This window comes from Eublepharis macularius, chromosome 14, assembly GCF_028583425.1.
Source record: "Eublepharis macularius isolate TG4126 chromosome 14, MPM_Emac_v1.0, whole genome shotgun sequence".
Lineage (NCBI taxonomy): Eukaryota > Metazoa > Chordata > Lepidosauria > Squamata > Eublepharidae > Eublepharis > Eublepharis macularius.
Window position 1 is genome coordinate 61,695,978 of NC_072803.1, and position 26,495 is coordinate 61,722,472.

The following is a 26,495-nucleotide window of genomic DNA, read 5'->3' on the forward strand; positions in this document are numbered from 1 at the left end:
TGTTGGTCATTTTATATAAAATGTATGAAGAGAAATGTTTTACATATGAAGAGAAATGTTTTACATATGAAATAAAAATGAAAATATTTTTTTTCAAAAAGCCAAAGAGTCCACCGATCATAAAGATTTAAAATAAAAGTCTTGTAAGCAGCTGTGATTGGTCCTTTATTTTAACGGGTTGTCTAGATTCAAGGTATCCTGTTCCAAAGTGTTTCTTTTTCAGAGTCAAAATCATGTATCCCAAAGTCTCTTTTGCACATACAGAAGTGGTTTATTCTTTTCCAGTGTAGCATTAACTGGATGATCTTTTTTAATGATCAAAAAGTGACAAAAGAGTCAAGAAACTTGTAGGAGTCTCCGGCAGGGTGCTTTATTAGCAAACAACAGTTTCGAAAGCAGGAAAGTTCTGTGGGCAAATTCTAAGGCTGCCCACCTCCAGGGGGACATGGAGGTTTCCTGGAGTTACAAATGACATGGAGATCAGTTCCCCAGGAGGAAAGGGCAGCTTTGGAGGGTGGCCTCGATGGCATTATATCCCTCTGAAGTCCCTCCCCAGACTTCACCTCCAAATCCCCAGACATTTCTCAACCCAGAGTTGGCAACCCTAGCCTATTCCCTGTTAACGATGTTCACAGAGCACACCTGTGGACTGTCAACAGCCTTGTGCTTAGAGCTGAGTGCTGGAAGCCACCTGCGATTGGGACCGCACCATGCACACGAGAGAGAGATCCAGATTGGCCCCACACACACGGAATGGAGTCCCCAGCACATAGCTGCAAGTGCATAGTTGAGCCAAAGCACTTAGTTCAGCCTCCCGTCTGCTGCAGGGACCTTTTTCACACATCAGTCATCTCTAAGAGGATGTGTGGCACAAGGCTCACAAGCCAGTCTTGCCAGCTGTGGGTTGGGGAACTCCTGGAGATCTGGAGCTGGGGAACGGTGACTTTGTTAATATAAGGCTACCAGGTTTTATCTTTCCCTCTCTGTTTGATAAGATGTCTAAAAGTAAAAGCTTTGCCAGCCGGCCTGAGCTTTCACATACTGGTCATTTGGTTTCTGGCCTGAGAGGAGGGAGACATTGGTGCTGTTCTAGACAGTTTAGAACTCGGTGGTTGCCCTGGTAACACCCGGTCAATTTCTTTCGAGCCTAAGAAGGCAGATCCAATTGTGGGTCTTCTAGACAGTTTAGAACTTTGGTATCGCCCTGGCAACGCAGCATCAAACCCATTCGCTTCACTTTGGCTGATCGGACGAAGCGAGCAGTCAGAGGGTTTTGTTCAAGAGAGTCCTTCTACCAGGTAAATTCACCCTACTCTGCCCCAAACTCTCTGCACTGGCTGGCAAAACTCTCATTCCAGCCCCTGCGTGAGCAACATTTTTTAAAAAGTTAAGATTCGCATAAAAGGGCAGGACACCATTCTGCCAGGCTCTCCAAAGCCTGCCTGCCCAAACCAGCCTTCTGCCTGCCTGCCCACCTCCTCCAGAGCACAGTGCCACCCCTTTACTAAGTATATGGTGGAAATCCATTACATCAGTTCCAGGTTCGAATCCTCACTCTGCCACGGGAGCTTTCCAAGTGGTCTTGGTTCAGTCACACATTATCAGCCTCCTCTCCTTAGAAGGTTGTTGGGAGGAGAAAGTGGAGGAGAGGAGTACAGCGTAAGCTGCTTTGGGAACTCTTTGGAGAGGACCTATGAAGTAAGCCAATAATTGAATATCTTACCCAACCCCTCCTACTTGCAATCCTTTAACTGGAGGTTAGTCAGGGGACTGCCTGCATACAAAATATATGCTTTTCCACATATGGCCAATCTATGGCGAATGTCTCCCATGCAAGCTTGATTGAACGATCCTGCCAAAGCATAGTCAATGCCCATGCCGAGGTGACTGTGTGACTGTCTAACGTTCCTGTGAAACTTGGCATGGGTTGGCTATTTCTGAGACTGTGCAACACCCTGGGAAGTCCTGGTTGCAGTGGCTTATGGACTGTAGACGCATTCTGCATTCTGCGCATTTATGCCAATGAGTGCCTGAGCCTGCGGTCGCAGCAGATGCACTCAGGCAGTCCCATCCAGGCAGGGGGGATGCGACTTGGCCAGTGGGGTGTCCCTCGGAGGCCCTGTATTTCTGATGCATTTCTGATGTGGTTTAAAGTGATTCAGAACCAACATCCATTAAAGGTTTGACTTGAAATGTATAGGGGCTTTTCCTTCAGCCCTAGAATGGCTACATATTCAAATAAAAATGGATACCGGCATGGCCGAGTGATGGGAGAAGTCCCAGAAAGGGAACACGATTGACATCCACAAGCACAGACCCCATGCCTGGGCTTGATACCAAATGCCATGTAGGCCGTGGACAGACCTCTGGTGTGGTATACGGTGTCTGTTTGTGTTCACAGATCAGTGGAAGACTGCACATGAGAGGGAGGGAGGGATGCAGGGAGGGATCCATTTGCAATCCTTGCCCTCTGGACTCTACCCAGGAGCCTCTCTTTGCCTTTCAGAAGAAAAAGGAAGAGAGAATAGAGATGGCCCAACGCCCGAAACGCAGATGGGTAAGTGTTCCCGATCACCTCTGAATGCACATTGTGGGGCTCTGAGTTCCCAGCCGGGATCCTGATCGCCTTGCGCACGAAGAAGGCCAGTTTTTCTCACACCAGTCGTATCATCCCTAGAGCCCACCTCAGGTCCTGGCTCTCTTTTGGGTTTCAAAACGGTAGGAAAATGGTAGTGAAATACCTCAAGTCTAGAGGCCAGTAATTAATTCTACCTCTCTTTAATTAATTATCAGTTGACATGGATAGTGATCTCCCAGGGAAAGGCATGTATATGTTCCCTTTGGATGCTGGGAGCGAAAGGGACGTGTCCATTTCTGGTGTCCCAGCCTGACTGCCCCATAGCGGCAGGGCCCTCCAGTTGGGCCCAGCTCTGGCCCTCTGAGCATGCAGCACTTTCCATATGGGGATGGGGTCTTGTGGTTTCCCCACAGCTGCCGCTGTGCCAAACAAAATATGCTGTAAGTGTGATGGGTGTTTTCCAGTTGTGGGGGCTCTGGCAAAGAGTCTTTGGAAAAAAACCACATGTACCCTCTCCCACCCGTCCTCCGATGGCTGTATTGTACAATTCCAAAAGCGATGCTGAGTGAAATAAAGAGAAGATTTCTTTCTTGCAGAGAATCTGGGGCGCCAGCGCTCGGAAGGTGGGCTGTCTCGTGGAAGAAGGTATGTTGGTTGGATCACTCTGGGCCTTGCCTCCTACCCAAAATTAGAGCCCTTTCGATGGCACTTTCAATGGGATATTTCAATAATTGTCCATATAGAATAGATTCCACATCCCAAGATATTTCACGGCCTTTGACAACCATTTGATTTTCAAAATTTCTGTTTATTTCCCTCCACCTTTACTCTGGTGCATCAAAACTTCTCATTAAAAAAACCTTTTTAAAAAAAAGAGACAGCAAAAGGCTGAGAAATGAGCCGTGATGCCCAATGACCAGTGCCATCCTCAGCAGAGTTACACTGGTGTCACTCCATTGTTTTCAATGGGTTTAGACTGGTGGAACTCTACAGGATTGCAAGTTGATTGATAAGATAAAAAGAGGGCAGTAGAGATAAGTGATCCTTCCATTGAATAAACGAGTGCTCCCCATCTAGTAAAAAAAACCCACACAAATTAGTTCAGGCACCGCTAGATAATTCTGCAAATTTGCAGGGATCCCTAGATATGAACAAACATCCGAATTGCTAAAAAGGGGCTACCCTTCCCCAGACATTAAAAGTTGTTTTTTTGGATAAGCAGAGCTTGCAAAATAAACCCCCAGAACTGAGGTGCTGCACAGGTAGCCATGCCACATTCCTGCCAACGGTGGGTGTTCGGCCAATGACTGTACCCTCTGCCTGCTGAACAGTGGAAATAAAAATAAGAAGAAGAAAACTCGGTGTTGTACTCAGGCTGATTCTTTAGAAAATAGCACCCAAAGTACAGAACAGATGGGTCTTTGGCACGCCACCCCCTGCAACACCCCCAAATTGCAAGGAAGTCCCCACATACTGGGCTACTTAGCAACCCAAAATAGCACCCAGAAGAGGAAGAGGAGAAGGAGGAAGATGTGATGGTGAAGGAGAGCAGCTGCTGGAACCAGGCAGGAAATCTCCAGCAGCTACAAGGGACAGAGAGGGGAGGAGGCAGAGGAGGGGAGAAGCAGGGAGGGAAGTGGAGCCCCTTGCGGGGGAGAGGAAACGGTCTCTGGAGGGAGGGCTGGTTGGGGAAAGGGATTTAGCCCCTCTCCCAAGTCCACAGAAGTCCCCCTTGTATCTGCCAAAGAGCGAGAGACTCTGTCCCCACACCAACCAAGTCCCGAATCTTGCCTCCACATGGGAGGTCTGGATTCAGTTTTTAAAATGAAAGAAATGTGCCCAAGAGCCCCAGTGAGCAGCCCCTTGGCAGGGGAGGCCCCAGCCCCCAGTCAAGCGTTTCTCATTCCTTTCCCTTTCCACTTCACTACGGCTGTCCAGGCTGTCAGGCCCCAAAGACCGGGACCTTCTTCGTACAAACCTCACACGTTCTTATCACCCCCAGCGGCCCAGGAGGTAGTGGAGGTTGCCCTGCCGGACTACAAGGAGACCCATGTGCAATTGGAGGGCAGCCACAATGTTTCGTGTACCATCTCGCCCGAGCACACCAAGGAGTCTCTCGGGTGGCCAGCAGAGAGAAGCCAGTGGCAGGGTCAAGATAAAAAGTGGAGAAATGCACAAATCTTATGTTGGGTGTCTTTCTATTCCTTTCTTGCTAGAGGGAAGAGGAGATGCAGCGGAGGAAGACACGTAAGTGACAATAATGCCACACCACCTTTCCCTGTGTCCCCACTTTTACGCTCTCCCCTCTGTTCACGGCTCCCCACCACACCAGAACCCAAAGTCCTGACAAAACCAGATCCGGGAAGCACAAAACTGCCCTCCTCCATGCAAATATCTATGATTGGTATATGATTCCCCTCCAAAGTCCTCTTTGGATTTCTTAAAGGAGAATCCATATTGTAGTTTTGCAAATTTTGGACTGGTCTTTTCCGCTGTGTAGAACTTCCAGAGGAGGGAAGTTGGCCTGGTGTAGCCCAGTCTGGTCAGATCTCAGAAGCTAAGGAGGGGGGGGGTGTATTTGGGTGGGAGACCAGCAAGGAAGACTCTGCAGAGGAAGGCAGGAGCAAACCGCCTCTGCCTCTCTCTTGCCTTGGAAGCCCCTTGCTGGAGGAGTTGTAAATCGGTTGCGACTTGACAGTACATACATATGTAGAACTTTCAGAACGGGTATCCATCGCTCCAGGCAAGCATTAATTCACGCTGCCCAAACACCCAAATGGGTTCCTGCTCCAGCGGGCAGCGCCCAAGCCACGCAGCTGGGGAGGGGCATTATAGACTTTCTGGAGGGCCATCAGAAGAGGTCAAAATAAGGTGGGAAGGTGAAGGGACAGGGTTTGTCCGCATCTTTCTCTCTCTATTGTAGCTTGATTTCATCTGTAGGTAGCCCCCAAGCTTTGAAATACTTGTCCCTCCATCATTTTTGCCTGTCTGCCTTTCTTCCACGGATCTCAAGGCAACACAAATGGTTCCCCTCTCCTCCAATTTTATCTTCACAACAACTCTGTTGGGTAGGTTGTACTGAGAGGGGCCTTTTCCACACTACTTACCTGCTCCCGGAACGTTGCGAAATATTGTGCAAAAAACACAGAAGATAGCATCTTCTCGCAAGAGTTTTGCGCGACATCATGCAAAACTCTCGTGAGAAGACGCTATCTTCCACGTTTTTGGGCGATATTTTGCAACGTTCCAGGAGCAGGTAAGCAGTGTGAAAAGGGCCAGGGACTCTGACCTCTGTTCACCGTCCATGAAAGAAGAGCAGGATTTGAACTCAAAACTCCCAAGCCCTAGGGAGGTACCAGGACTACAGCTAAATTGCATATGTCCTTGTGTGTGGCAGTTAGTAGATCTATGGAGCCATTCCAGCTCAGAAAACTGCACGGAATCTGTGGTTCAAACTGGCCCCCCACACATTGCATTGAGTTCCCAGCATATAGCTGCAAGTGCATAGCTGTGCCAAAGCGCGCAGTACAGCCTCCCGTCTGCTGCAGGGACTTTTTTCACATGTCTGTCAGCTCTGAGAGGATGTGTGGCACAAGACTTACAAGCCAGTATTGCAAGCTGAGGGTTGGGGAACTCCTGGAGATCTGGAGCTGGGGAACGGTGACTTTGTGAATATAAGGCTACCAGGTTTTATCTTTCCCTCTCTGTTTTATAAGACGTCTAAAAGTAAAAGCTTTGCCAGCCTGCCTGAGCTTTCACATACTGGTCATTTGGTTTCTGGCCTGAGAAGAGGCAGACATTGGTGCTGTTCTAGACAGTTTAGAACTCGGTTGTTGCCCTGGTAACACCTGGTCAATTTCTTTCGAGCCTAAGAAGGCAGATCCAATTGTGGGTGTTCTAGACAGTTTAGAACTTTGGTATCGCCCTGGTAGTCCTTCTACCAGGTAAATTCACCCTACCATGCCCCAAACTCTCTGCACTGGCTGGCAAAACTCTCATTCCAGCCCCTGCGTGAGCAACATTTTTAAAAAAGTTAAGGCTCGCATAAAAGGGCAGGACACCAGACTGCCAGGCTCTCTGAAGTCTGCATGCCCAAAGTAGCCTTCTGCCTGCCTGCCCACCTCCAACCGAGCACAGTGCCACCTCTTTACTAAGTATATGGTGGAAATCCATTACATCAGTTCCAGGTTCGAATCCTCACTCCGCCTCGGGAGCTTTCCAAGTGGTCTTGGGCCAGTCACACATTCTCAGTCTCATCTCCTTAGAAGGTTATTGGGAGGATAAAGTACAGTGTAAGCTGCTTTGGGAACTCTTTGGAGAGGAAGGTGGGGTGCCTACGAAGTAAGCCAATAACTGAATATCTTGCCCAACTCCTCCTACTGGCAACCCTTTAACTGGAGGTTGGTCAGGAGGAGACCCGCCTGCCTATACAATATATGCTCTTCCACATATGGCTTCCTATGAACAGACCCAATCTAGGGGGCATGTCTCCCATGTGAGCTTAATTGAATGAGCAGAAGCCCTGCCAAGGTACAGTCAGTGTCCATGTCGAGGAGGCTGCGTGACTGCCAAGCATGCCTGTGGAACTCTGCATGGGTTGGCTTTTTCTGAGACTGTGCAACACCCTGGGAAGTCCTAATTGCAGTGGCCTTGGGATTGTGAACACATGCGATAGACACATGCAGCATTCTGGGCATTCCCATAGCAGATGTGGGCATGTGGCTTGGCCAGTGGAGTGCCCCTCGGAAGCCCTGCATTTCTTACGAGGTTTAACATGATTCTGAACCTACAACTTCCGTTAAAGGCTTGACTTGAAATGTATAGGGGCATGTCCATCAGCCCAGGAATGGCTCCGTTTCATGGCATGGCCGAGTGAGTGCGAAAGCCCCAGAAAAGCAACAGGATTGACGTCCGCAGGCACACACAGCACGCCTGGTCTTGCTACCCAATGCCATCTATACCGTGGCCAGACGTCTGGTGTGGTATGGGGTGCCTGTCTAGGAGAAAGTCAGGATGTGAGAAGGAGGGATGGAGGGAGGTAGAGAAGAATTGAGGGCCAGGATCCATCTGGCATCATTGCCCTCTGGACTCTACCCAGGAGCCTCTCTTTGCCTTTCAGGCGGAAAAAGGAAGAGAGAATAGAGATGGCCCAGCGCCCGAAACGCAGATGGGTAAGTGTTCCCGATCACCTCTGAATGCACATTGTGGGGCTCTGAGTTCCCAGCCGGGATCCTGATTGCCTTGCGCACGAAGAAGGCCAGTTTTTCTCACACCAGTCGTATCATCCCTAGAGCCCACCTCAGGTCCTGGCTCTCTTTTGGGTTTCAAAATGGTAGGAAAATGTTAGTGAAATACCTCAAGTCTAGAGGCCAGTAATTAATTCTACCTCTAATTAATTATCAGTTGACATGGATAGTGATCTCCCAGGGAAAGGCGTGTATATGTTCCCTTTGGATGCTGGGAGCGAAAGGGACGTGTCCGTTTCTGGTGTCCCAGCCTGACTGCCCCATAGTGGCAGGGCCCTCCAGTTGGGCCCAGCTCTGGCCCCCTGAGCATGCAGCACTTTCCATATGGGGATGGGGTCTTGTGGTTCTCCCACAGCTGCCGCTGTGCCAAACAAAATATGCTGTGTGGTGGGCGTCTTCCAGTTGTGGGGGCTCTGGCAAAGAGTCTTTGGAAAAAACCCACATGTACCCTCTCCCACCCGTCCTCCGATGGCTGTACTGTACAATTCCAAAAGCGATGCTGAGTGAAATAAAAAGATTTCTTTCTTGCAGAGAATCTGGGGCGCCAGCTCTCGGAAGGTGGGCTGTCTCGTGGAAGAAGGTATGTTGGTTGGATCAGTCTAGGCATTGCCTCCTACCCAAAATTAGAGCCCTTTAGATTGCACTTTCAATGGGTTATTTCAATAATTGTCCATATAGAATAGATTCCAGATCACAAGATACTTCACGGCCTTTGACTACCATTTGGTTTTCAAAATTTCTGTTTATTTCCCTCCACCTTTACTCTGGTGCATCAAAACTTCTCATTAAAAAAACATGTTTAAAAAAAGACAGCAAAAGGCTAAGAAACGAGCTGTGATGCCCAATGACCAGTGCCCTCCTCAGCAGAGTTCAACTGGTGTCACTCCATTGTTTTCAATGGGTTTAGACTGGAGGAACTCTGTACAGGATATCAAGGAGGTAGATAAGATTAAAAAGTCAAAAGAAATAGTAGAGAAATGTGATAATTTCATTGGATACCCAAGAGCTGCCTCCTCAAGTAAAAAAACATACATCCAGGCACTGTTTGACAATTCTGCCAACTTCCAGGAATCCCTAGATGGGAATGTTTCGTGTACCGTGAACCCCAAGTATGCAAAGGAGTCTTGGGGGGCCTGCAGGAGAGCCTGCAGAGAGAAGCCAGGGGCAGGGGCAGGATTACACATGGGAGAAATACACAGATCATATGTTGGATGTCTTTCTATTCTCTTATTGCTAGAGGGAAGAGGAGCGGCCCAAGAAGACACGTAAGTGACAATAATGCCATACCACCTTTCCTTGTGTTCTCATTTGGGTTTTACGCTCCACCTCTGTTCACGCCCCCCCCCCCTCCACACCAGAACCCAAACTCTTGAGGAAACCAGATCGGGGAAGCACAGAACTGCCCTCCTCCATGCAAATACCCATGATTGGTATAGGATTCCCTCCAAAGTCTTCCTTGGGGTTTCTTTAAAAAGAAACCATATTGTAGTTTTGCCAATTTTGCACAGGTGTTTTTCAGACTGTGTCAAATTTCCAGAGGAGGGAAGTAGGCATGGTGTAGCCCAATCTTGTCAGATCTCAGAATCCAAGGAGGGTGGGTATTTGGATGGGAGATCAGCAAGGAAGACTCTGCAGAGGAAGGCAGGGGCAAACCACCTCTGCTTCCCTCTTGCCTTGAAAGCCCCTTGCTGGAGGAGTTGTAAATCGGTTGTGACTTGACAGTACATACATATGTAGGACTTTCTGAACAGTATCCATCCCTCCCGGCAAGCATTAATCCATGCTGCCCAAATGCCCCAATGGGTTCCTGTTCCCACAGACAACGCCCAAGCAATGCAGCAGGTGATGGGCATCCTAGATCTTCTGGAGGGTCCTCATGAGTGGCTTCTCAATGAGGGTCTGCAGAGTCAGGCGCATTGACAGGCCGAACATGAAGCCGTACAGCTGACGGCCTTCATCAGGCGGTGCATGTCGGTCTTGGCCGGTCCAGAACGGCCCCTCGTGGTTGTGTCTTTGGAGGGGCAGGAGGCCAGGTCCTCTGCAGGGCAAAGACGGAGGCTCTGCTGGGATCAGGAAGACCCTCTTGGGCAGCTGCCAAAATAAGGTGGGAAGGTGAAGGGACAGGGTTTGTCCTCATCTCTCTCTCTCTACTGCAGCTTGGCTAAATCTGGAGGTGGCCCCCAAGCTTTGGAATACTTGCCGCTCCATCGTTTTAGCCTGCCTGCCTTTCCTCCAGGGATCTCAAGGCAACACAAATGGTTCTCCTTTCCTCCAATTTTACCTTCACAACACCCCTGTGAGGTTGGTTTTACTGAGAAGGACTCTGTCCTCCAGACATCATGCATGAAAGAGGAGCAGGATTTGAACTCAAGACTCCCTAGCCCTAGGGAGATACCTGGAGTACCGGTAAAAAACATGTGTGTGTTAATGGGAAACTTTGAGAGGAAAAAATTTCCAGAGACAACAACTGATTTTTCTCTTTGCTTCTCTGCTCAGAATTTCAGTAGCCGAAGGCTTCTTTCCATTTTCAAAAACTCAACTACTTTGGCATAATTTGCGGATTGCCCTTCCCAGAGTCAGATGTCCACCCTGCCTCCTACCCTTGAGGGCAAAGGATCCTCCTAGATAGGTTTACTTGTACAGCCATCTCTCTTGGGAGTAGAGGCCCCGGGTCGTCCTGCCAACCATCTGGAGGTGTGGGGAGTGGAGGGGGCCCATGACTTACTCTTGCCCTTCTCGCACAAATGTCAACATATGAACTGCTGTGACACACATGAGGAATGGAAGTCTGGGTCTGATTCTCCAACAATCAATGCTGATGCAATGCCGTTGCTTCGGGTTACCCGGGAAGTGACATCCTCACACAGAAGCCCACGTGTAGCCATTTGCCCGGGCTGCCTATCAGTGGGGGGCAATCCCTTCCTGCTGATTGCTGGAGGAGGCAAATCGCCGGAGTTGGCCCCCCACCGTAGGGCACCTGGCAACCCAGGGTGGGGGAGGTCCTGATAAATCCATCTCTCCCTCACTGGCACAGCCCAACTGGATGTTTTCAGTGAAGGACTGAATCTTACCTCAGAGATATCGTGGCTAGACTATTGCCACCCGGTCTTGGATGGGCTGCTTTTCGAAAGCATCCAGAAATGGCCCCCAGTCCAAAGTGTTGCTCTCTTGCAAGCTGAAGCAGGTTTTTAGTATCACGCCATGCTTACCCCGCAACATCGTCCCTGGTCCCAATTGAAAGTGCTCGAGTTTATTTTCAAGCGAGCAAATGCCAGGAGCCCAATATCATCGTCGTCGTCGTCGTTGTCGTCGTCGTCGTCGTCATCATCATCATCATCATCATCATCATCATCATCATTAGTTCACCTAGGAAGAGAAATTGACTTTGGGGGTCTAGGTCCTGATTTTGCACTGAAGAAGGCCAGAAAATCAAAGCTTTAACTTAATTGGCCTAATCTTTGCACCCACTTTTGTCTGTTACAAATTTTTCAAACGGCCTTGACAGCATGACCTCTTTTCAGTGATCAAAATGTTACGGAATAGTCAAGAAACTTGTAGGAGTCTCAGGCAGAGTGCTTTATTAGAAAACGAAAATTAAAGAAGCAGGAAAGTTCTGTGGGCAAATTCTAAGGCTGCCCACCTGCAGGGGGGACATGGAATTTTCCTGGAGTTACAACCGACATCCAGACATGGGAGATCAGTTCCCCAGGAGGAAAGGGCAGCTTTGGAGGGTGGCCTCGATGGCATTATACCCCACTGGAGTCCCTCCCCAGACTTCACCTCCAAATCTCCAGGAATTTCTCAACCTGGAGTTGGCAAGCCTAGCCTATTCCCTGTTAACCATGTTCACAGAGCACACCTGTGGCCTGTCAAGAGACTTGCGCCTGGAGCTGAGTGCTGGAAGCCACCTGCGATTGGGACCATGCCGTGCACATGAGAGAGTGTGCCCCCCCCCCAATTTATCTGACCTGAAAAACTCCCAAGAGTTGCTATTTGCCCCCCAGTGGAACTCGCTTTTAGCCCATCAGCACCTAGTGGGGCAGTTTGTAGATCTTTGGGGCCAATCCAGCACAGAAAACAGCACAAATGTTGTGTGATCCAGATTGGCCCCACACACACGGAATGGAGTCCCCAGCACATAGCTGCAAGTGCATAGTTGAGCCAAAGCACTTAGTTCAGCCTCCCGTCTGCTGCAGGGACCTTTGTCACAGGTCAGTCATCTCTAAGAGGATGTGTGGCACAAGGATCACAAGCCAGTCTGGCCAGCTGTGGGTTGGGGAACTCCTGGAGATCTGGAGGTGGAGCTGGCGGGGGGGTGGGGGGTGGCTTTGTCAAAAAAAGGGTACCATGTTCTATCTTTCCCTCTCTGTTTTTTAAGATGTCTAAGAAGCCTTTCTTGTCCAGTGAGATCTTTGCCTGCCCTTCCTTTCACATACAGTGTAAACTGCTTTGGAATCTATTTGGGGAGGAAGGTGGGGTAAATACGAATTAAGTCAATAAATGAATGTGTAATCCAACCGCTCCTACCTGCAATCCTTTAACTGGAGGTTGGTCACCTGCGTATAAAATATGTGCTCTTCCATATATGGCTTCCCATGGACAGACCGAATCTATGGGGAACGTCTCCCATGCGAGCTTAATTGGATGAGCAGAAGCCCCGCCAAAGTACAGTCAGTACCGAGGCGAGGAGGCTGCGTGACTGTGAAGCATGCCTGTGGAACTCTGCCTGGGTTGGCTTTTTCTGAGACAGTGCAACACCTTGGAAAGTCCTGGTTGCAGTGGCCTATGGACTGTAGACGCATTCAGCATTTTGGGCATTCATGCCGATGAATGCCTGAGCCTGCGTTAGCGGCAGATACGCTCGGGCATTCCCAAAGCAGACGTGGGCATGCGACTTGGCCAGTGGGGTGCTTCTCGGAAGCCCTGCATTTCCTATGTGGTTTAAAGTGATTCTGAACCCACAACATCCATTCAAGGTTTGACTTGAAATGGGTTGGGGCTTTTCCTTCAGCCCTAGAATGGCTACATATTCAAATAAAAATGGATACCGGCATGGCCGAGTGATGGGAGGAGTCCCAAAAAGGGAACACGATGGACATCCACAAGCACAGACCCCATGCCTGGGCTTGATCCCAAACGCCATGTAGGCCGTGGACAGACCTCTGGTGTGGTATGGGGTGCCTGTCTGTGCACACAGATCAGTAGAAATCAGCACATGAGAGGGAGGGACGGAGGAAGGTAGAGAGAAACTGAGTGCCAGGAACCATCTGGCCTCGTGGCGCTCTGGACTCTACCCAGGAGGCTCTCTTTGCCTTTCAGAAGGAAGACGGAAAGAAGGCCACAGGTGGCCCAGCGCCCCAAGCGCAGATGGGTAAGTGTTCTCGACCAGCTCCAAATGCACATGGTGGGGCTCTGAGTTCCCACCTGGGATCCTGATCACCTTGCGCATGGTGAAGGCCAATTTTTCTCACACGTGTCGTATCGTCCCTAGAGCCCTCTCTTTGAGGGTTTTAACTTGTAGAGAAATGGTAGTGAACTGCCTCAATATTCGAGGTCAATAATTCGACCTCTGTTTAAGAAAAAAACAGTTGAATGGTTAAGCTGTGACCTGGATGGTGATCTCCCAGGGAAAGGCATGTATACATTCCCCTTGGATACCAGGGAGGAAAGGGACATGTCCGTTTCTGGTGACCCAGCCGGACTGCCCCATAGCAGCAGGGCCCTCCAGTTGGGACCCTCTCTGGCCCCCTGAGCCTGCAGCATCTTCCATGTGGGGAGGGGGTCTTGTGGTTTACCGACTTCTGCTGCTCTCCCAAACAAAATATGCGGTAAGCGTGGTGGTTTTTTTCCGGTTGTGGGGACTCTGCCAAAGAGTCTTTAGAAGAAAGCCAAATGTACCCTCTCCCACTTAACCTCTGATAGCTGTGCTGTACAATTCCAAAAGTGATGCTGAGTGAAATAAAGAGTAGATTTCTTTCTTGCAGGGCATCTGTGGATCGAGCAGCGACAAGGCGGTCTGCATCATGGAAAAAAGTATGTTGCTTGGATCACTCTGGGCCTTGCCTCCTACCCAAACTTAGAACCCTTTAGACTGCACTTTCAATGGGTTATTTTAATAATTGTCCTTATTGAATAGATTCCAGATCACAAGATATTTCACGACCTTTTGACTACCATTTGATTTTCAAAATTTTTGTTTATTTCGCTCCCCCTTTAATCTGGTGAGTCCAAAAGTCTCATTATAACAAAGCACATTAAAAAAGAGACAGCAAAAGCTAGGAAATGAGCTGTGATGCCCGATGACCAGTGCCCTCCTCCGCAAACTGGTGTCACTCCGTTGTTTTCAATGGATTCAGACTAGAGGAACTCTGTTCAGGATTTCAAGGAGGTAGATAAGATAAAAAAGTTAAAGGAGATAGTAGAGAAAAGCGATCATTTCATCAGATAGCCAAAAGCTGCCCCCTCAAGTAAAAAAACATGGAATTCAGGCACTGTTTGACAATTCTGCAAACTTGAAGGAATCCCGAGATAGGCATGTTCCGTGTACCGTGTCTCCCAAGTATGCAACGGACTCTTGGGTGGCCTGCAAGAGAGCCTGCAGACGAAGCCAGTAGCAGAGTCAAGAATACAAATAGGACTAAAGCACAAATCTTATGTTGGGTTTCTTTCTCTTCTCTTATTTCTAGTGGGAAGAGAAGATGCGGACACGTAAGTGACAATAATGCCATACCACCTTTCCCTGTGTTCTCATTTGGGTTTTACGCTCCCCCTTTGTTCCCACCCTCTCAGCCTCCTCTCCTTAGAAGGTTCTGGAGAGGATGACATGGAGGAGTGAAGTACAGCAGAAGGTGCTTTGGGACCTCTTTGGGGGAGGAAGGGGGGGTACCTATCAGATAGTCAATAATTGAATATCTTACCCAACTCCTCCCAGCAGGAGTCGGCAGCACATGAGAGGAAGGGATGAAGGGAGGGAGAGAGAAACTGAGTGCCAGGATCCAGCAGGCATCGTGGCCCTCTGGACTCGGCCCAGGAGTCTCTCTTTGTCTTTCAGAACCACGATGGAAGGAAGGCCCCAGATGCCCCAGCGCCCCAAAACCAGACGGGTAAGTGTTACCGAGTCCTGACCACCTCTGAATGCCCCTGGTGGGGCTCTGAGTTCCCAGGCGGGATCCTGATCACCTTGAGCATGGAGAAGGCCAGATTGTCTCACACCAGTCGTATCATCCCTAGAGCCTTCCTCGGGTCATCATGACTCTCTTTAGGGGTTTAAAATGGTAGGGAAAGGGTAGTGAAATTACTCAAGTTTCGAGGTCAGTAATAGTACCTCTGTGTAATTACAAATCAGTGGAATGGTTGAGCTGTGACCTGGATAGTGAGTTCCACCAGTCGGTTCCTGGTGTCTCAGCCTGGCTGCCCCATAGCAGCAGGGCCCTCCAGTTGGGCCCAGCTCTGGCCCCCTGAGCCTGCAGCATCTTCTCTATGGGGACGGGGTCTTGTGGTGGTTTCCCCACTGCTGCTGCTGTACCAAACAAAATATGCTGTAAGTGTGGTGGGTGTTTTCCAGTTGTGGGGCCCTGGCAAACAGTCTTTAGAAGGAAACCAGTCGGACCCCCTCCCGCCTAAGCCTTGACGGCTGTGCTGTAGGGTTCCAAAAGGGGTGCGGAGTGAACTAAGGGGAAGCTGTCTTTCTTGCAGGGGACGCGGGGAGCCGGAACAACGGAGCAGGCCTGCCGAGTGGAGGAAGGTATGTTGGCTGGATCAGTCTGGGCTTTGCCTCCGACCCAAAATTAGAGCCCTTCAGATCGCACTTTCGATGGGTTATTTCAAGAATTGTTCGTGTCGAACGGATTCCAGATCCCAAAATCATTCATGGTCTTTGATTACCATTTGATTTTCAAAATTTCTGTTTATTTCCCTCCCCTTTTAACCTGGTGAATCAAAACTTGTCATTCAAAGAGCACATTAGCCAACAGCTGCCCCCCCCCCAAGTAAAAAAAAGAATGAGTCCAGGAACTGCTTGAAAATACTGCAAACTTGCAGCTATCCCGAGATATGAATGTTTCATGTACGGTGAAGCACACCAGGGATTCTTGGGTGGCCTGCAGGAGAACCTGCAGAGAGAAGCCGGTGGCAGGTCAAGATTACAAATTGGAGAAATGCACAGATCTTATGTTGGATGTCTTTCTGTTCTCTTATTGCTAGAGAGAAGAGAAGATGCGGACACGTAAGTGACAATAATGCCATACCACCTTTCCCTGTGTTCTCATTTGGGTTTTACGCTCCACCTCTGTTCATGCCCCCCCCCTCCACACCAGAACCCAAACTCTTGAGGAAACCAGATCTGGGAAGCACAGAACTGCCCTCCTCCATGCAAATACCCATGATTGGTATAGGATTCCCTCCGAAGTCTTCCTTGGGGTTTCTTAAACAAGAACCCATATTGTAGTTTTGCAAATTTTGCACAGGTGTTTTTCAGTCTGTGTCAAATTTCCAGAGGAGGGAAGTAGGCATGGTGTAGCCCAATCTTGTCAGATCTCAGAATCCAAGGAGGGTGGGTATTTGGCTGGGAGATCAGCAAGGAAGACTCTGCAGAGGAAGGCAGGGGCAAACCCCCTCTGTTTCTCTCTTGCCTTGAAAGCCCCTTGCTGCAGTTGTTGTAAATTAATTGAGACTTGTCAGTACGTACATATGTAGAACTTTCTGCACAGTATCCATCCCTCCCGGCAAGGGATGGATGGATCCATGCTGCCCAAATGCCCAAAAGGGTTCCTGTTCCCACAGACAACGCCCAAGCAATGCAGCAGGTGATGGGCATCCTAGATCTTCTGGAGGGTCCTCATGAGTGGCTTCTCGATAAGGGTCAGCAGAGTCAGGAGCATTGACAGGCCGAACATGAAGCCGTACAGCTGACGGCCTTCATCAGGCAGTGCATGTCGGTCTTGGCCGGTCCAGAACGGCCCCTCGTGGTTGTGTCTTTGGAGGGGCAGGAGGCCAGGTCCTCTGCAGGGCAAAGACGGAGGCTCTGCTGGGATCAGGAAGACCCTCTTGGGCAGCTGCCAAAATATGGTGGGAAGGTGAAGGGACAGGGTTTGTCCTCATCTCTCTCTCTCTACTGCGGCTTGGCTAAATCTGGAGGTGGCCCCCAAGCTTTGGAATACTTGTCGCTCCATCATTTTAGCCTGCCTGCCTTTCCTCCAGCAATCTCAAGGGAACACAAATGGTTCTTCTCTCCTCCAATACAATTTTCACAACCACCCTGTGGGGTAGATTTAACTGAGAAAGACTCTGACCTGCGGTCTCCATGCATGAAAGAGAATCAGGATTTGAACTCAAAACTCCCTAGCCCTAGGGAGGTACCTGGACTACAGCTAAATAGCATATATGCCCTAATGAGAACCTTTGAGAGTGAAAAAATGGTGGAAATCCACGACATCAGTACCAGGTTCAAATCTCCACTCTGCCACGGGGACATTGTGAGCAGTCGTGGGCCAGTCACACCCTCTCAGCCTCCTCTCCTTAGAAGGTTCTGGAGAGGATGACATGGAGGAGTGGAGTACAGCAGAAGGTGCTTTGGGACCTCTTTGGGGAGGAAGGGGGGGTACCTATCAGGTTAGTCAATAATTGAATATCTTACCCAACTCCTCCCAGCAGGAGTCAGCAGCACATGAGAGGAAGAGATGAAGGGAGGGGGAGAGAAACTGAGTGCCAGGATCCAGCTGGCATCGTGGCCCTCTGGACTCGACCCCGGAGTCTCTCTTTGTCTTTCAGAACCATGATGGAAGGAAGGCCCCAGATGCCCCAGCGCCCCAAAACCAGACGGGTAAGTGTTACCGAGTCCTGACCACCTCTGAATGCCCCTGGTGGGGCTCTGAGTTCCCAGGCGGGATCCTGATCACCTTGAGCATGGAGAAGGCCAGATTGTCTCACACCAGTCGTATCATCCCTAGAGCCTTCCTCGGGTCATCATGTCTCTCTTTTAGGGGTTTAAAATGGTAGGGAAAGGGTAGTGAAATTACTCAAGTTTCGAGGTCAGTAATAGTACCTCTGTGTAATTACAAATCAGTGGAATGGTTGAGCTGTGACCTGGATAGTGAGTTCCACCAGTCAGTTCCTGGTGTCTCAGCTTGGCTGCCCCATAGCAGCAGGGCCCTCCAGTTGGGCCCAGCTCTGGCCCCCTGAGCCTGCAGCATCTTCTCTATGGGGACGGGGTCTTGTGGTGGTTTCCCCACTGCTGCTGCTGTACCAAACAAAATATGCTGTAAGTGTGGTGGGTGTTTTCCAGTTGTGGGGCCCTGGCAAACAGCCTTTAGAAGGAAACCAACCGGATCCCCTCCCGCCTAAGCCTTGACGGCTGTGCTGTAGAGCTCCAAAAGGGGTGCGGAGTGAACTAAGGGGAAGCTGTCTTTCTTGCAGGGGACGCGTGGAGCCGGAAGAACGGAGGAGGCCTGCCGAGTGGAGGAAGGTATGTTGGCTGGATCAGTCTGGGCTTTGCCTCCGACCCAAAATTAGAGCCCTTCAGATCGCACTTTCGATGGGTTATTTCAAGAATTGTTCGTGTCGAACGGATTCCAGATCCCAAAATCATTCATGGTCTTTGATTACCATTTGATTTTCAAAATTTCTGTTTATTTCCCTCCCCTTTTAACCTGGTGAATCAAAACTTGTCATTCAAAGAGCACATTAGCCAACAGCTGCCCCCCCCCAATAAAAAAAAGAATGAGTCCAGGAACTGCTTGAAAAAGTTGGAAACTTGCAGCTATCCGGAGATATGAATGTTTCATGTACGGTGAAGCACACCAGGGATTCTTGGGTGGCCTGTAGGAGAACTTGCAGGGAGAAGCCGGTGGCAGGTCAAGATTACAAATTGGAGAAATGCACAGATCTTATGTTGGATGTCTTTCTGTTCTCTTATTGCTAGTGGGAAGAGAAGATGCGGACACGTAAGTGACAATAATGCCATACCACCTTTCCCTGTGTTCTCATTTGGGTTTTACGCTCCACCTCTGTTCACGGCCCCCCCTCCACACCAGAACCCAAACTCTTGAGGAAACCAGATCTGCGAAGCACAGAACTGCCCTCCTCCATGCAAATACCCATGATTGGTATAGGATTCCCTTCAAAGTCTTCCTTGGGGTTTCTTAAACAAGAACCCATATTGTAGTTTTACAAATTTTGCACAGGTGTTTTTCAGACTGTGTCAAATTTCCAGAGGAGGGAAGTAGGCATGGTGTAGCCCAATCTTGTCAGATCTCAGAATCCAAGGAGGGTGGGTATTTGGCTGGGAGACCAGCAAGGAAGACTCTGCAGAGGAAGGCAGGGGCAAACCCCCTCTGTTTTTCTCTTGCCTTGAAAGCCCCTTGCTGCAGTTGTTGTAAATTAATTGAGACTTGTCAGTACGTACATATGTAGAACTTTCTGCACAGTATCCATCCCTCCCGGCAAGCATTAATCCATGCTGCCCAAATGCCCAAAAGGGTTCCTGTTCCCACAGACAACGCCCAAGCAATGCAGCAGGTGATGGGCATCCTAGATCTTCTGGAGGGTCCTCATGAGTGGCTTCTCAATGAGGGTCTGCAGAGTCAGGCGCATTGACAGGCCGAACATGAAGCCGTACAGCTGACGGCCTTCATCAGGCAGTGCATGTCGGTCTTGGCCGGTCTAGAACGGCCCCTCGTGGTTGTGTCTTTGGAGGGGCAGGAGGCCAGGTCCTCTGCAGGGCAAAGGTGGAGGCTCTGCTGGGATCAGGAAGACCCTCTTGGGCAGCTGCCAAAATATGGTGGGAAGGTGAAGGGACAGGGTTTGTCCTCATCTCTCTCTCTCTACTGCGGCTTGGCTAAATCTGGAGGTGGCCCCCAAGCTTTGGAATGCTTGTCGCTCCATCATTTTAGCCTGCCTGCCTTTCCTCCAGCAATCTCAAGGGAACACAAATGGTTCTTCTCTCCTCCAATACAATTTTCACAACCACCCTGTGGGGTAGATTTAACTGAGAAAGACTCTGACCTGCGGTCTCCATGCATGAAAGAGAATCAGGATTTGAACTCAAAACTCCCTAGCCCTAGGGAGGTACCTGGACTACAGCTAAATAGCATATATGCCCTAATGAGAACCTTTGAGAGCGAAAAAATGGTGGAAATCCACGACATCAGTACCAGGTTCAAATCTCCACTCTGCCACGGGGACATTGTGAGCAGTCGTGGGCCAGTCACACCCTCTCAGCCTCCTCTCCTTAGAAGGTTCTGGAGAGGATGACATGGAGGAGTGGAGTACAGCAGAAGGTGCTTTGGGACCTCTTTGGGGAGGAAGGGGGGGTACCTATCAGGTTAGTCAATAATTGAATATCTTACCCAACTCCTCCCAGCAGGAGTCAGCAGCACATGAGAGGAAGGGATGAAGGGAGGGAGAGAGAAACTGAGTGCCAGGATCCAGCTGCCATCGTGGCCCTCTGGACTCGACCCAGGAGTCTCTCTTTGTCTTTCAGAACCACGATGGAAGGAAGGCCCCAGATGCCCCAGCGCCCCAAAACCAGACGGGTAAGTGTTACCGAGTCCTGACCACCTCTGAATGCCCCTGGTGGGGCTCTGAGTTCCCAGGCGGGATCCTGATCACCTTGAGCATGGAGAAGGCCAGATTGTCTCACACCACTCGTATCATCCCTAGAGCCTTCCTCGGGTCATCATGACTCTCTTTAGGGGTTTAAAATGGTAGGGAAAGGGTAGTGAAATTACTCAAGTTTCGAGGTCAGTAATAGTACCTCTGTGTAATTACAAATCAGTGGAATGGTTGAGCTGTGACCTGGATAGTGAGTTCCACCAGTCAGTTCCTGGTGTCTCAACCTGGCTGCCCCATAGCAGCAGGGCCCTCCAGTTGGGCCCAGCTCTGGCCCCCTGAGCCTGCAGCATCTTCTCTATGGGGACGGGGTCTTGTGGTGGTTTCCCCACTGCTGCTGCTGTACCAAACAAAATATGCTGTAAGTGTGGTGGGTGTTTTCCAGTTGTGGGGCCCTGGCAAACAGTCTTTAGAAGGAAACCAACCGGACCCCCTCCCGCCTAAGCCTTGACGGCTGTGCTGTAGAGCTCCAAAAGGGGTGCGGAGTGAACTAAGGGGAAGCTGTCTTTCTTGCAGGGGACGCGTGGAGCCGGAAGAACGGAGGAGGCCTGCCGAGTGGAGGAAGGTATGTTGGCTGGATCAGTCTGGGCTTTGCCTCCGACCCAAAATTAGAGCCCTTCAGATCGCACTTTCGATGGGTTATTTCAAGAATTGTTCGTGTCGAACGGATTCCAGATCCCAAAATCATTCATGGTCTTTGATTACCATTTGATTTTCAAAATTTCTGTTTATTTCCCTCCCCTTTTAACCTGGTGAATCAAAACTTGTCATTCAAAGAGCACATTAGCCAAGAGCTGCCCCCCCCCAATAAAAAAAAAAGAATGAGTCCAGGAACTGCTTGAAAAAGTTGCAAACTTGCAGCTATCCGGAGATATGAATGTTTCATGTACGGTGAAGCACACCAGGGATTCTTGGGTGGCCTGTAGGAGAACTTGCAGGGAGAAGCCGGTGGCAGGTCAAGATTACAAATTGGAGAAATGCACAGATCTTATGTTGGATGTCTTTCTGTTCTCTTATTGCTAGAGAGAAGAGAAGATGCAGACACGTAAGTGACAATAATGCCATACCACCTTTCCCTGTGTTCTCATTTGGGTTTTACGCTCCACCTCTGTTCACGGCCCCCCCTCCACACCAGAACCCAAACTCTTGAGGAAACCAGATCTGCGAAGCACAGAACTGCCCTCCTCCATGCAAATACCCATGATTGGTATAGGATTCCCTTCAAAGTCTTCCTTGGGGTTTCTTAAACAAGAACCCATATTGTAGTTTTACAAATTTTGCACAGGTGTTTTTCAGACTGTGTCAAATTTCCAGAGGAGGGAAGTAGGCATGGTGTAGCCCAATCTTGTCAGATCTCAGAATCCAAGGAGGGTGGGTATTTGGCTGGGAGACCAGCAAGGAAGACTCTGCAGAGGAAGGCAGGGGCAAACCCCCTCTGTTTCTCTCTTGCCTTGAAAGCCCCTTGCTGCAGTTGTTGTAAATTAATTGAGACTTGTCAGTACGTACATATGTAGAACTTTCTGCACAGTATCCATCCCTCCCGGCAAGCATTAATCCATGCTGCCCAAATGCCCAAAAGGGTTCCTGTTCCCACAGACAACGCCCAAGCAATGCAGCAGGTGATGGGCATCCTAGATCTTCTGGAGGGTCCTCATGAGTGGCTTCTCAATGAGGGTCTGCAGAGTCAGGCGCATTGACAGGCCGAACATGAAGCCGTACAGCTGACGGCCTTCATCAGGCAGTGCATGTCGGTCTTGGCCGGTCCAGAACGGCCCCTCGTGGTTGTGTCTTTGGAGGGGCAGGAGGCCAGGTCCTCTGCAGGGCAAAGGTGGAGGCTCTGCTGGGATCAGGAAGACCCTCTTGGGCAGCTGCCAAAATATGGTGGGAAGGTGAAGGGACAGGGTTTGTCCTCATCTCTCTCTCTCTACTGCGGCTTGGCTAAATCTGGAGGTGGCCCCCAAGCTTTGGAATACTTGTCGCTCCATCATTTTAGCCTGCCTGCCTTTCCTCCAGCAATCTCAAGGGAACACAAATGGTTCTTCTCTCCTCCAATACAATTTTCACAACCACCCTGTGGGGTAGATTTAACTGAGAAAGACTCTGACCTGCGGTCTCCATGCATGAAAGAGAATCAGGATTTGAACTCAAAACTCCCTAGCCGTAGGGAGGTACCTGGACTACAGCTAAATAGCATATATGCCCTAATGAGAACCTTTGAGAGTGAAAAAATGGTGGAAATCCACGACATCAGTACCAGGTTCAAATCTCCACTCTGCCACGGGGACATTGTGAGCAGTCGTGGGCCAGTCACACCCTCTCAGCCTCCTCTCCTTAGAAGGTTCTGGAGAGGATGACATGGAGGAGTGGAGTACAGCAGAAGGTGCTTTGGGACCTCTTTGGGGAGGAAGGGGGGGTACCTATCAGGTTAGTCAATAATTGAATATCTTACCCAACTCCTCCCAGCAGGAGTCAGCAGCACATGAGAGGAAGGGATGAAGGGAGGGAGAGAGAAACTGAGTGCCAGGATCCAGCTGCCATCGTGGCCCTCTGGACTCGACCCAGGAGTCTCTCTTTGTCTTTTAGAACCACGATGGAAGGAAGGCCCCAGATGCCCCAGCGCCCCAAAACCAGACGGGTAAGTGTTACCGAGTCCTGACCACCTCTGAATGCTCCTGGTGGGGCTCTGAGTTCCCAGGCGGGATCCTGATCACCTTGAGCATGGAGAAGGCCAGATTGTCTCACACCAGTCGTATCATCCCTAGAGCCTTCCTCGGGTCATCATGTCTCTCTTTTAGGGGTTTAAAATGGTAGGGAAAGGGTAGTGAAATTACTCAAGTTTCGAGGTCAGTAATAGTACCTCTGTGTAATTACAAATCAGTGGAATGGTTGAGCTGTGACCTGGATAGTGAGTTCCACCAGTCAGTTCCTGGTGTCTCAGCCTGGCTGCCCCATAGCAGCAGGGCCCTCCAGTCGGGCCCAGCTCTGGCCCCCTGAGCCTGCAGCATCTTCTCTATGGGGACGGGGTCTTGTGGTGGTTTCCCCACTGCTGCTGCTGTACCAAACAAAATATGCTGTAAGTGTGGTGGGTGTTTCCAGTTGTGGGGCCCTGGCAAACAGTCTTTAGAAGGAAACCAACCGGACCCCCTCCCGCCTAAGCCTTGACGGCTGTGCTGTAGAGCTCCAAAAGGGGTGCGGAGTGAACTAAGGGGAAGCTGTCTTTCTTGCAGGGGACGCGTGGAGCCGGAACAACGGAGCAGGCCTGCCGAGTGGAGGAAGGTATGTTGGCTGGATCAGTCTGGGCTTTGCCTCCGACCCAAAATTAGAGCCCTTCAGATCGCACTTTCGATGGGTTATTTCAAGAATTGTTCGTGTCGAACGGATTCCAGATCCCAAAATCATTCATGGTCTTTGATTACCATTTGATTTTCAAAATTTCTGTTTATTTCCCTCCCCTTTTAACCTGGTGAATCAAAACTTGTCATTCAAAGAGCACATTAGCCAACAGCTGCCCCCCCCCCAATAAAAAAAAGAATGAGTCCAGGAACTGCTTGAAAAAGTTGCAAACTTGCAGCTATCCGGAGATATGAATGTTTCATGTACGGTGAAGCACACCAGGGATTCTTGGGTGGCCTGTAGGAGAACTTGCAGGGAGAAGCCGGTGGCAGGTCAAGATTACAAATTGGAGAAATGCACAGATCTTATGTTGGATGTCTTTCTGTTCTCTTGTTGCTAGAGAGAAGAGAAGATGCAGACACGTAAGTGACAATAATGCCATACCACCTTTCCCTGTGTTCTCATTTGGGTTTTACGCTCCACCTCTGTTCACGGCCCCCCCTCCACACCAGAACCCAAACTCTTGAGGAAACCAGATCTGCGAAGCACAGAACTGCCCTCCTCCATGCAAATACCCATGATTGGTATAGGATTCCCTTCAAAGTCTTCCTTGGGGTTTCTTAAACAAGAACCCATATTGTAGTTTTACAAATTTTGCACAGGTGTTTTTCAGACTGTGTCAAATTTCCAGAGGAGGGAAGTAGGCATGGTGTAGCCCAATCTTGTCAGATCTCAGAATCCAAGGAGGGTGGGTATTTGGCTGGGAGACCAGCAAGGAAGACTCTGCAGAGGAAGGCAGGGGCAAACCCCCTCTGTTTCTCTCTTGCCTTGAAAGCCCCTTGCTGCAGTTGTTGTAAATTAATTGAGACTTGTCAGTACGTACATATGTAGAACTTTCTGCACAGTATCCATCCCTCCCGGCAAGCATTAATCCATGCTGCCCAAATGCCCAAAAGGGTTCCTGTTCCCACAGACAACGCCCAAGCAATGCAGCAGGTGATGGGCATCCTAGATCTTCTGGAGGGTCCTCATGAGTGGCTTCTCAATGAGGGTCTGCAGAGTCAGGCGCATTGACAGGCCGAACATGAAGCCGTACAGCTGACGGCCTTCATCAGGCAGTGCATGTCGGTCTTGGCCGGTCTAGAACGGCCCCTCGTGGTTGTGTCTTTGGAGGGGCAGGAGGCCAGGTCCTCTGCAGGGCAAAGGTGGAGGCTCTGCTGGGATCAGGAAGACCCTCTTGGGCAGCTGCCAAAATATGGTGGGAAGGTGAAGGGACAGGGTTTGTCCTCATCTCTCTCTCTCTACTGCGGCTTGGCTAAATCTGGAGGTGGCCCCCAAGCTTTGGAATGCTTGTCGCTCCATCATTTTAGCCTGCCTGCCTTTCCTCCAGCAATCTCAAGGGAACACAAATGGTTCTTCTCTCCTCCAATACAATTTTCACAACCACCCTGTGGGGTAGATTTAACTGAGAAAGACTCTGACCTGCGGTCTCCATGCATGAAAGAGAATCAGGATTTGAACTCAAAACTCCCTAGCCCTAGGGAGGTACCTGGACTACAGCTAAATAGCATATATGCCCTAATGAGAACCTTTGAGAGTGAAAAAATGGTGGAAATCCACGACATCAGTACCAGGTTCAAATCTCCACTCTGCCACGGGGACATTGTGAGCAGTCGTGGGCCAGTCACACCCTCTCAGCCTCCTCTCCTTAGAAGGTTCTGGAGAGGATGGCATGGAGGAGTGGAGTACAGCAGAAGGTGCTTTGGGACCTCTTTGGGGAGGAAGGGGGGGTACCTATCAGGTTAGTCAATAATTGAATATCTTACCCAACTCCTCCCAGCAGGAGTCAGCAGCACATGAGAGGAAGAGATGAAGGGAGGGAGAGAGAAACTGAGTGCCAGGATCCAGCTGGCATTGTGGCCCTCTGGACTCGACCCAGGAGTCTCTCTTTGTCTTTCAGAACCATGATGGAAGGAAGGCCCCAGATGCCCCAGCGCCCCAAAACCAGACGGGTAAGTGTTACCGAGTCCTGACCACCTCTGAATGCTCCTGGTGGGGCTCTGAGTTCCCAGGCGGGATCCTGATCACCTTGAGCATGGAGAAGGCCAGATTGTCTCACACCAGTCGTATCATCCCTAGAGCCTTCCTCGGGTCATCATGACTCTCTTTAGGGGTTTAAAATGGTAGGGAAAGGGTAGTGAAATTACTCAAGTTTCGAGGTCAGTAATAGTACCTCTGTGTAATTACAAATCAGTAGAATGGTTGAACTGTGACCTGGATAGTGAGTTCCACCAGTCAGTTCCTGGTGTCTCAGCCTGGCTGCCCCATAGCAGCAGGGCCCTCCAGTCGGGCCCAGCTCTGGCCCCCTGAGCCTGCAGCATCTTCTCTATGGGGACGGGGTCTTGTGGTGGTTTCCCCACTGCTGCTGCTGTACCAAACAAAATATGCTGTAAGTGTGGTGGGTGTTTTCCAGTTGTGGGGCCTTGGCAAACAGTCTTTAGAAGGAAACCAATCGGACCCCCTCCCACCTAAGCCTTGACGGCTGTGCTGTAGAGTTCCAAAAGGGGTGCGGAGTGAACTAAGGGGAAGCTGTCTTTCTTGCAGGGGACGCGTGGAGCCGGAAGAACGGAGGAGGCCTGCCGAGTGGAGGAAGGTGTGTTGGCTGGATCAGTCTGGGCTTTGCCTCCGACCCAAAATTAGAGCCCTTCAGATCGCACTTTCGATGGGTTATT